Source organism: Triticum aestivum, chromosome 6D, assembly GCF_018294505.1.
Source record: "Triticum aestivum cultivar Chinese Spring chromosome 6D, IWGSC CS RefSeq v2.1, whole genome shotgun sequence".
NCBI lineage: Eukaryota > Viridiplantae > Streptophyta > Magnoliopsida > Poales > Poaceae > Triticum > Triticum aestivum.
The window spans coordinates 316,076,670-316,088,126 of NC_057811.1; the positions used below are offsets into that span (position 1 = coordinate 316,076,670).

Here is an 11,457-nt window from a genome sequence, read left to right on the forward strand (position 1 = left end):
TTGGAAAACAGAAACGAGGGGAAGATCTAGCTGTAGCACGGAAGCCAAGAAATTTGGTGTCAGATGGGGCTCGTTGATAGAGTAGGAGCATTCCGTACTAGTACTACTCCTACTAGTACCAAGTTTGTACTCCTAAGAGCATCTCCAGCCGCGCCCCCAGGGAGGCCTCCCCAGGCGATTTATTGGCGCCGGTGCCAAAAAAAGGGCCCAGTCGCGCCCCCAGGAGCCCGATTTTCGCCGGCCTGGGCCGAAATCAGCGTCGGCGGACCCAGGCCGAACCCGGCGCGCTGGGGGGCGTCCGGGGGTGCCGGGGCGAGCGGTTTTGGCGCGAAAGAGCCGCGGGCCAGCCGCGTCAGCGACACCGCGTCTCGTCTTCCCCCAACTCCTCGGTTTCCCGCGGGGAATCAATGGCAAGGCTGCCGCCGGTCAGCCTTGCCATTGATTCTGATTCCTCACAGGCGGCGCGTCACGGGGCGGCGCGCCGACGCCTCCCCTCCCGCGCACGCGTACACACGGGCGCGGCGCGGCTATATAAGCCGGTGGCCTCCCTCGCCTCTGGCCACACCAGCCCTAGCCGCCCTAGCCACCGAGCTCTCCCTCTCGTGCGCCGCCGCCGAGCCCTCCCTCTCCCTCTCCAATTCGTACGCCGCCCAGCCCTCCCTCTCCCCCTCCCTGGCGCGGTTCGAGCGGCGCCGCCGGGGCCGCGACGAAGGAGGAGTCGTCGTCATCGGGGACAGCGACGACGACGACGCGCCGCCGCCACCCGTCCGCATTGGGGACGCCGGTCAGGGGTCCACCAGGGACGGCCGCGTCAAGGAGGAGAAGGCCGACGACGGCGGCGGCGGCGAGGATGGCGGCGACGACGGCGACTACTCGGCGTTCAGCGATTTTTTGTTTTAGTTTTAGTTATACTTGCTATGTAACCGCCGAACATGTCAATATATGCCAATTTGGCCGAAATTTAGCTGTGTTTAAACGAATTCGCCAAACTTTTTTTAAAAAAAATATTGCGCATCTGGGGGCGGCCCTGGGGCCGGCGACTGGGGAGCAACTCGCCCCCAGGCCCTTTTTTTGCGCCGGCTCGCTCTCAGGCGGCGATTTTAGGCGCCCCTAGGGGGCCAACGGCTGGAGATGCTCTTAGCTCAACAGCTCAACACGGCGCACGCCGCATGCCCTCAAGACGCTACACGACGGACGGCGTGCGCAACTGTAGCCGCGAACGGACGGACGAGGACCAGGGCGCACGGCCATGGCATCGGCACCGGCACCGGCAACGGGCCAGAGGCAGTAAAATCTTGCCGCTGCGTCGACCGTGCCCGTGCACGTAAGATTTGTGACCAGGAGACATGTGCATTAGCAAATTTGACACGGCACGGCGCGCGCAGGCTTGGAGCTTGGAGGCATTCTCCAAGTTTTTCCAGCGTGAAGCTGAAGATTTTTTAGTGAGCTAGCACACACGGATGATCGTTTAGTATGTTGACGTGGGATAGTGAATGGGTGATTCCCATGGAGGTTACGAAATAAATCAGCACACTGCAGGCCCGTGTGTTACGCACGCTACACTTTTGGTGTCGGCGAAAGAGAGAGGGTGGTGGATGGTGACCTGTTTTGAGGCCATGCCGCTAAGCAATCTAGATACAACCAAAAGTTCCGAATCCTAATCTCTTGGTATCAGAGTAAACTAGTGCTACTGTTAGGGACTGGGCTAGAGGATAGAAACTCGACTGTACAGAGACCAAAATCAGACAACATTGGGCACAATTCCTTTGTCGCTTTGTCCCCTTCGGGTCATGATCTTTCCGACCTTGAGGAGCCCATCACGAAGGATGAGGTCAAGGATGCAATCTCGACCCTTTCCGGAGACAAGGCTCCGGGACCCGACGGTTTCACCGGGAAAATTTTTAAGGTTTGTTGGGACATTATCAAAGATGATGTCATGCTCGTGATCAACAAGTTCTCCAAATTGCATGAGAAAAACTTTCACTGGCTCAACTCGGCGAATATTGCCCTCATCCCCAAGAAAGACGGTGCCGAAGACATATCGGACTTCCGACCCATCAGCCTGATTCATGCCATTGCAAAGCTCATTGCCAAAATCTTTGCAACTCGGCTAGCCCCTCACATGAACAATATCGTCTCCGTTGCGCAGAGTGCCCTCATCAAAACAAGGAGTATACACGACAACTTCCTGTATGTTCGCAATTTGGCCAGAAAGTTTCACCGTAAAAAAAAACCATGCTCCTCTTCAAGCTTGATATTCAGAAGGCATTTGACTCGGTAAAATGGGATTATCTAATGGAGCTGCTGGCACATCATGGCTTCCCGAGTAGGTTTCGAGGGTGGGTGTCGGCTCTCCTCTCCTCGGCCTCCTCCAGAGTCTTGCTAAATGGTGTTGCCGGCGACCCAATCAAGCATGGATGTGGCCTCCGACAGGGCGAACCTCTTTCACCGCTGCTCTTCGTGCTTGCCATTGACCCGCTGCATCGCATCCTGGAGAAGGCCACCTCTCAAGGTCTGCTACATCTGCTTGGCAGCCGCTTCACGGGCATTAGGGCTTCTCTGTACGCTGATGACGCGGCGATCTTTTGTGCCCCCATTAAGGAAGATGTCAGCTTCATTGCCAGCACGCTTACATCCTTCGGCCAGTCAACTGGGTTGGTCACCAATTGTGCAAAGAGTTTGGTTGCTCCCATCCAGTGCGCCAACCTGGACCTTGATGACATTCTGCAACACTTCCCAGTGGGGCGATCTTCCTTCCCAATTCGTTACTTAGGCCTTCCGCTTGTGATTCGGTGACTCAAAAGGATTCATTTGCAGCACCTTCTGGACAAAGCGGCCGGGAAGCTTGCACCATGGAGAGGGAGGCATGTGGCTATTGCGGGCCGAATGGCCTTGGTCAAGGCGGTTCTCACGGTGGTGGCCATCTATCATATAACTCCACTGGACCTTCCAGTGGAGGTGCTACAGAAGCTTGACAGGCTGAGGAAAGCTTACCTTTAGGCTGGCACTGACACCGTGTCCGACGGCAAATGCAAAATTAACTGGGAGCAAGTTTGTAGGCCAAAACAGTTTGGGGGCCTCAGAATCCTCAATCTGAAGAAGTTCGCCACCGCTCTCCGCCTTAGGTGGCTTTGGCTGGAGTGGGATGACCCGCCAAGAACATGGTGTGGTTCTGAGATCCCTTGTGGCAAGGAAGATCGGGACATTTTCACGGCTGCCACCAAGGTCACACTTGGCGACGGCACCAAGGCCAAATTCTGGGAATTCTCGTGGCTAGATGGCATCTGCCCCAAAGACATTGCCCCAAAAATCTTCGAGCTATCAAGAAAGAAGTGTGACACTGTTGCTTCGGCCATCAGAGATAACAACTGGATAAATTTGATTGACACAAGTACAGGACTCTCTCCTGTTCACCTTGAACAATTTGTTGATCTTTGGAACAGGCTCTCGAATGTCAATATCCAACCGGGAGTTCCGGACACCATTCTCTGGAAGCTATCCAATGATGGGCTCTACTCTGCCAAGACAGCCTACTTGATGCAATTTGTTGGCCATGTTCAATCCAACCTGCAAACCATTGTCTGGAAGGCTTGGGCACCCCCCAAATATTTTTTTTTTGCATGCTTGGTCACACAGAATAGGATCTGGACGGCGGACAGGCTTCAACGTCGAGGGTGGCCAAATTGCGATCGTTGCCCTCTTTGCAATCAAGTGCAAGAGTCCGCGGCGCACCTTCTGTTCAAGTGCCGCTACTCCATTCGGGTCTGGAAGGAGATCCTTACGTGGCTGCACCTAGATGTCGATATCACACATTGGATGATCTACGACAAGGTGGGTTCTTGGTGGGATGGGGTCCTCACCAACAATGTGTTGCCAACAAAAGCCCTCGCCTCCCTTCTTCATCTTGTAAGCTGGGTGGTTTGGAATGAGCGAAATGCACGCATGTTCAGGAACAAGGCGGCGCCGGTGATGGTGATCGTGCGATCTACTAAAGAGGAGGCTTCTCTATGGGCTCTGGCGAGCGCTAAACATTTGTGTAATTTGATGCCGGGAGAGTAGATCTTTGTAAATTTTCTCAGTTTTCACGGCGCGGGGATGTCGTTAAAACTCTCTCTTCTCCTTATTCAATGAAAATGGCAAATCTTTTGTCTCGTTTAAAAAAAACTCTACCTGTCCTTGTCAGTGCGTACAAGTAGAACAACCGCACATGCACCGGAAACATCACAAGCTGTATAGCAAATACTCCCAGGGGCGGCGCCAACGTGGGGTCGTGTAGGGGCGGCCGCCCCGGGTAAATTTTTGATACCTAGCACACACCTACTGCTTTGGCCTGGCCAATGGCCACCATGGGAGGCGAGAGAAGCTCTCCTGTACGTTCCGTCGGTGACGAAGTCAAGAGGAAGATAAATTGAGGAAAGAGAACGATTCGATAAGGTCAGATGGGCCAATCAGCCAGGCCCAGTAGAAGATGAGAAGAGCCCATTTATTTTCTGTACGCAGCCTTCGATCGCAATCCCGCTATTGATCGGGAGAACTTCTCTCCCAAGCTAATAAATATTCTTTTTTGCAAAATAGATAATGAATATTCCTGAAGTATTAAGTTAATAAGAAACTGATACAAACAATTTGCAAGCTAATGTGCCTCAAAGATTTAATCAAGCAGACAATGAACCTGCCCCGGCCCTTGAAAAACAAATTGACGAGTATACTAAAATACTTAACTTAATATTAATATGTCTTTTCACATGTTTTAGGTATCTATTAGACTTGAAGATTACAGATCTGGGGATAAAGCAGATGTCAGAGTTAGAGTTTATATAATTTTTTTTGTTGTGTTATATATATATATATATATATATATATATATATATATATATATATATATTTCTCCCAGTTCAAATTAGTTCAAGCAGGCATACTACTTGGCCAGTTAATTTTGTTAATTGTATTCTTTGATTGCATCGTGGTTTGGATTTTTCGCTTCCTTTATAAGTCCGCTCCGGGTAACTTCAAATTCTGGATCTGCCACTGAATACTCCTACCAATCATATCTGATATAACACTCAGATCAGACGAAGGCTAGATTTACATGGAGATTTGTACATGATCGGTTTCAAGTAAAGCACAAGAAAATTACAAACGATCGAGTAACCTCACTGCGTTTACACTCTGACTATACACATTCCATGACATCTAAAGCTCGCCTCCATTGAGTGCGGCGATTTGGTGCCCGGGCTCAGATGAGCCCGGGCGTGAACAGTACCTCAATTTAAAATACAAAAAAGGTTCAAAAAATTCCAAATTTTTTTGTGATGCAAGATGCTTCTGTGCGTGAACCCCGTGCAAAATTTTGTGAAGTTTGGACATTCAAGAAGCTCGTGGCAAAGAAGACAAATTTTGGATGTCTGAGATTCTTTTGAAAATCACACTGTTCATGCCTGATTTTGTCTTTTTTGCCACGGGGTTCTCGAATGTCCAAACTTCACAAAATTTTGCACGGAGTTCACACACAGAAGTATCTTGCACCACAAAAAAATTGGAATTTTTTGAACATTTTTTGTATTTCAAATCGGGGTACTGTTCACCGGGCTCATCTGAGCCCGTGCTCTGCCTTGAATTATCGGCCTCCATTCCCCAATTCTCCAGCAGAGGTTCAGTGGTTCCTTCACTTCAGCCCTGTCTCGTGCTACGTCTGAATGCCTCACTCCCATCAACGGTCCACACTGGCACTGCCATGATGCAAATGCTGATAAGAGTGTAGCAATCCGGTGAACCTACCCACATTTACTTAAATTAAGTAATCATTTTGCTATCGCTTCAAGCCTTCTGAGTATCGCCTTGGTGTTGGGCCTCAGCGACGGCGAAGGGCTGCAGCAAGCCGTGGCCAGCTCGAAGAAGGCGTTCAGCTTCCTCTCGTTCCCGGACTTCCTGCTCTGCCTGACGAGGTCCGAGCTGATCGCGTCGGAGATCTTCCTCTCGAGCACCAGGTTCTTGAAGGACGCCGGCAAGAAGATGTCGCGGGAGCTCGGCGCGCGGTCGTCGTGGCCGGCCGGCTCCTTGTGCGCGAGCATCTCCAGCAGCACCACCCCGAGGCTGTAGGCGTCGCTCTCCCTGGTGGCGTCCCTCATCTTGACCAGCTCCGGCGCCTTGTACCCCTGCGCCGCGGACGCCTCCAGCATCATTCCATCACACCAAATGCCGTGAACAAAGACGTCTACTTAATCGATCGTTTATGTCGTTCAAGAAAATCGTGAGAATAGTATCGTAGTACAAATGACAATGATGCGTGAAATACTAAAATGGGCTGAAAGTGCCAATATTGCAAATGGTTTTCGCTTGAAAAGACTGCACATGTGTGCATGTGCCTTCAATTAAGGCACACCAATGGCTTTTATTTCTTTGAAACAAGGCACAACAATGACTATGTTTACTACTGTTTGACAGACGATTATGCAACACTAACCACTGTTTTAACTGAACAACACACAGGACTGATAGTATGCCCCAATGATCACGATTGTGAAGGGTGATCTAATGACCTTATATAACATTAATAGCCAGGACCATTGCTTCAGGACAGTATCATGTGAGGTTTCAGGCTAACAACCAAAGCAGAGAAATGTTTCCTGCCTGGCCGCAGTATGCAATAATAAGAACCAGCGAAGATGGAATGGAAGTAAGAAATGAACTCTGTAACGTAACCGAACCTAACTATTGTAACACATCCCACATTGGCTCAAAAGTTCAAACTGATGGGCGTAATGATATTTGTTTAGGGAAAGCTGCTGATCTACCTCTCTTTTTTCGAACTCGCTTAGCAACTACGCCATGCTTTTCCCTTTGTGACGAAATGTAATTGTATAAGCTTATAATAATGTTTCATGTGTGATCTCGTCGCAACAAATAGAATAAGAAAAAGTTTCATTTGCAGTGTGGGCTCATGTGCACTTTTGACGTAGAAAAATTCTGCATTTCAAAATGTCAGAAAAAACATGTCGCCTGATTCACAGGAGCATTCTGTAATTTCTTACTGCTACGGAACGGCCAAAACAACAGTGAGTGATGCGCACTGACCTTGCAAGAAGCGGTGGAGCGAGCCGGCGGCGTAGAAGGGGTGCACGAGCAGCTTCTCGCCCCTCGGCCCGACGTACACGGCGCGGAGCGGCACGAGGTTCGGGTGGGTGACCGCGCCGATCCGGCGCGCGGCGGCGGCGGCCTCGTCGGCACCCACGGCGCACGCGGGCCGCACAGCCGTCTCCCCGGAGCGCATCGCCGTGCGGTACAGCATGCTGTGCGAGGACTTGGCCACCACCTCCCCGGGCGCCTCGAGGATGGCGGCCACCGACAGGCCCTCGCCGCCGGGGAACCTGACGAGCGCGTCCGCGCCGCCGTGGCCGTGCCGGATGTTAGAATCCCACTGGTATATTACTCGATCTAACACTCAACTCACGAATTCAGGTAACGATTTAGGGTTACAATCTCTGAATACAAGAATTGGGGGAAGGAGGAGGAAGGGAAGAGAGCCGCCGCCGGGTTCGTGCCGTGATCCACTGAATACCCTCCTCGTTGCCTCCTCTCCACTTACTTATAGCCAGCAACGCTTCAACATGTGCACAGCCCAGCCCAGCCCACATGCTGTCCACGGGCCAGCCCAAGTATGTGCGCCGGTTAGGAGGGCTCCTAACATCCCCTCCTCCTTGAAATGCGGCTTGCCCCCAAGCCGTTGTCCTGAAAAGCTCGCCAGGATCCCATGGTGCTTGAAGATCATCAATCATGTTGGGGTCGCCAGGGTAGTTGTCGCAGTAGTAACCATTGTTAAGGTGGACTTGAACGAGCTCGAAGAAGCAGTCGTAGTCACGGTGGTAGCCGAAGCCGGGGTAGATTTCGACAAGGTCGAAGCAGTAGTTGTGGCCAAGGTAGGCCCCCCCGAAGGATGTATAAGACTTGGAAGGCTCACACGGCCCTGATCCCACAAAAATTGTTGTACCTTGAACCCATCGAAGTCCATGCAGTAGCCGAAATGAAATGTAGCTGGCGTGGACAAGGTAGGCCGCAGTTAAGATGATGACACACCTTTCTCCCTCGAAGACCACTCGCCGAGCCAATTCGGGTAACAACGGCCATGCCATCCCTCCAGGATCCCAAGATATGTCCAACAGGTAGATGCCCCAGTCAGATCCAATCACATCCATATCATAATTGAGCATATAATCTGAATTGAGCCACAACAAAGAGCACCAATTGTTAGAAACATCAAGCCGTGAATTCAAAATGTCTAGGTGCTGGTCCAGAACTAGCATAAGCTCACACAGTATAGCTTTATATACATCAATTTCTGGAAGCTCCCTTGTCGGACTGTCGCTGAAACTACATAGGCCATAGAAATTTTTGAAGCGATGTGGTGCCATGGTCAGAACCACTACTAAGTCTGTGTGAGATGGTTGGCAAGGATACAACACCAGATGCCCAGCGCCATAGCAGCCTGCTACCATGTATAGGCCATCTGGTTGAGAATTGCCATCTGTATCACAATGGCCAGTCCCGCTAAAATCTTCTTGATGTAAACATTGCCACTGTACTGAAATGTTCCTGTGCCGCCTTGTGTCTGGCATTTTGTCAGTCCTAGGAAAAAGGTAACTGGGGAAAGAACTGCTGCTCAAAATGTGTGAATGTATATCTGCAGGAAGGCCATGGTTGCAGCTTGGCTGAAGGAACTAGAAAAATATGCAATATTCTGAACTTCACAAGCACACCACAATCTTTTGTTTGATCTGGTCGACGCCGCAGCTCATAATCAATGTTAGCAGAAGATAGTAGAACCAAGCACCGCATCATCACCACAACACCCAGGTTCAGATCACCCATAAGTTGCATTATCGGCTGACTCAGGATAGGCGTATCTCTCGGCGTCATGGGGATCCAACAAGCAAACTTCTCATAAGTACATGGTTTCAGTCGCGCACTTGGCAAATACCTCAAGGATGCTCTCCAAGATTTCAGATCATGAGATAAATACTGCATCGCATATGTAACCAGCGGTAGCAGCCCTGTATGCTTCAGAATCACTTCGTCAGGAGAGCAAGCAAATGACGGCCATGGCATAAGACAAGGCCTGCTAGCAGATGTTTCCTCTTGGAACTAAGTGGCCATGCAACTTTCCATTGAAAATGTTTAGACCAATTAGGGAAAACAGACAGAGTGTTGAATTTCACTCTTTTTGACCCAGCCTCACAACATTTGCTTGGCTCAGCGGAAACCAAGAAAGTGAGCTGCCCTTGTTCAGTGATGTTAGCTAGATCAAAAGATAGCACTGGCTCACACTGTATTAACTGAAAACCAAAACCGCTCATCCTATTCCAAGCACTGTGTTTCTTCGCACGCCGAAACTGATTTACAACCATAGGAGCAAGACCAGAATGATGCGTTCCCACAGCAAGAATAATAGTGCATGTACCCCATTCCAAAGGCCACTGTTTATTGTAAGAAAATAGCTTGGCATGCTTACGGTGACAGGAACCAACATTGTTCTGTTGCAAAGACCATAAGCACAAGGGCTCGATAGAGCTTATCTGGATGCAGTGTACATTGCGATTGCCCACAAGTTCTCCAGCATGACATGATTCCACAGGAAAGGTGCTACTAATCATATCAAGCAATTGGACAAACTGGAATGGATGCTCCATGAACTTCTTCACGGGAAACGGCCAAGGGATGGGTCGTACCTCCCTGCCATCTGCAAGGTCTCCCCAAAGTGATGGCCATGGCATCGGACGTATACGCAGCCCGTGGTGCCTTGTGGGCGGCAAATCCACGTCATGGTCCACGAACAGCTGCATCAGTTTGATGGATGAAACCTTGTTTGTCACAAGATGGGAGGTGTTGATGGAGATCAAAAATGAGGCATCGAGCTCCCCCACGCCGTCCTTGGAATCGATGTCGGTGGTGGACGCCCCGGAAGGAACGACCTCCTCGGTGATGCAGAAGGTGCCCGTGCTAATGGAGTGCGTTGGCCGTACAGCTGCGAGCTGCTCAACCTCATTGTCGTTGAGGTCGACCGCAGGCTTGACGAGATTGGTGGTGACCTTGTTGACGCTGTTGGTGGCGATAACTTGGTTCGAGCCATCCGTCGAACAGGTGATGTGCGCCATCGTGATGTAGGCAGGGGGCGCGCCGTGGATGACCTCGAGGACCTCCTGGGCCTTGGTGGTGGAGGGGACGCCGGGGAAGACGGCGAGCTCGGTGACGACTTCTGGAATTGCCGCCACCAATGTGTACTCGTCCGTGCCCACGACGGGGACACGGTAGTCCCTCTTTAGGGAAGACTTGGGCGATGTATCATGGACATGAGGCGGTGTGCTGGTGCTGGCTGCCGCAGGGATGTTGACGGACCCGACGGACTTGCCGTCATGACTAGAGATGGCCGTGGTGGAGTTGTTGAGGTCGACGACAGTGTCACGGTTGTCCTTGACGACGGTGGGTGAAGGAGACGCTGGGGCCGGCAACACGTCGAGTGTAGCGCACCACGTCTGCAGGCGGCAACACCGGTAGTAGATGCAGCGGCCATCCCAGTACGCGAACGCGTGCGCCGCCGCGTGCGCCGAAGTGAATCGGACGTCCACCGCCACACAAAGCTCTCCATCCTCTGATTTTGTTTGGGGATACACCACCAACTGCTCTACACCAAAAGGAGCGAAGAGGGAATACACTACATCAGTAGTGATAGGGTAAATCGCTTGCTCCACCACCATGCTGAGAACTTGATCTGAGGACATTTGGTGGCTAGTCATTTTGTCGAACAGGAAGAAGGCGATGACTCGTTGGGGGGGGGGGGATACCAGATGTTAGAATCCCACTGGTATATTACTCGATCTAACACTCAACTCACGAATTCAGGTAACGATTTAGGGTTACAATCTCTGGATACAAGAATTGGGGGAAGGAGGAGGAAGGGAAGAGAGCCGCCGGGTTCGTGTCGTGCAGCCCAGCCCAGCCCACATGCTGTCCACGGGCCAGCCAAGTATGTGCACCGGTTAGGAGTGTTAGAGTAGTCATTATGGTAGTTCAACTCAGTTTTGTACCCCTATCCCAAGTCGGTTTGTACTCTCTTATATACTCTTGTACGCCGCACCAAATCATCAATAAGAAACAGTTTTATTCAGCTTTCATGGTATCAGATACCGGTCCCAGGGTTTAGGGTATGGCTCCGCCAACGCCACCGCCACCGCCACCGCCGCCGCCCGGCTACTTCGAGCGCCGGGCCGCACTCATCGCCAAGGCTGCCAACGCCGCGGCCGCTTCTCTCTCGGCCCTTACCATAGCTCCATAAAACTACCCTGCATCCATCCTCGCCGCACCAATATCTCTTGCTGACACAATCTCCGACATCAGCCCCTACATCCCCATAGTTCTTGATCTCGCCGCCCACAACTACTACCATTGGAGACATCTCTTCGATCT

The 11,457-nt window shown here is 51.3% G+C and overlaps 1 pseudogene; it reads right to left on the reverse strand.

Annotated features, from left to right (window-relative positions):
• Positions 1-5,031: 5,031 nt before the first annotated feature.
• Positions 5,032-11,226, reverse strand: LOC123144851 (uncharacterized; annotated as a pseudogene).
• Positions 11,227-11,457: the final 231 nt, after the last annotated feature.